We start from the raw sequence: 585 nt of genomic DNA, 5'->3' as shown, positions 1-585 counted from the left end.
TATATTTTTATTACTTTGAACTTAACATTCATTAATAATATAATTATTTAATAATATATGTATGAATATTATTTATACATATATGTATAATATGTACATGATATATATATGTATATATATATATATATGTATATGTATAATATATATGTATAGTATGGATATGTGACGCATATACTGGCAGAAATAAAAATCGAAGCGTAAGTCAAACGTAAAGAGAGAATTGACAGAAACGCAAACGAAACTTCTAGAAGTATGAAGTAACATAACAGAGACGTTTAACTTAAAACGTTTTTTTTATGTTACGTTGTTCTAATTTACATTTCCTGGAAGTTTTATTTATGTTTCTTTCACTCTTTCTTTACATTTGATTTACATTTCGATTTTTATTTTCGCCATGGTATATATAATATACAGTCAGTTTTAAACGTGTATTTGCAATATTACAGATACGTATCAAATACATAATTTACGTATTTAACACGTATTGAATATATATTGTTATAAGTATCGGATATGTATTTAATATACATAATTTACGTATTTAACACGTATTGAATACATATTGTTATACGTAGCGAATATGTA

This window comes from Wasmannia auropunctata, unplaced genomic scaffold (genome assembly GCF_000956235.1).
Source record: "Wasmannia auropunctata unplaced genomic scaffold, wasmannia.A_1.0 LD336006.1, whole genome shotgun sequence".
Lineage (NCBI taxonomy): Eukaryota > Metazoa > Arthropoda > Insecta > Hymenoptera > Formicidae > Wasmannia > Wasmannia auropunctata.
Note: the sequence above shows the minus strand (reverse complement) of the source record.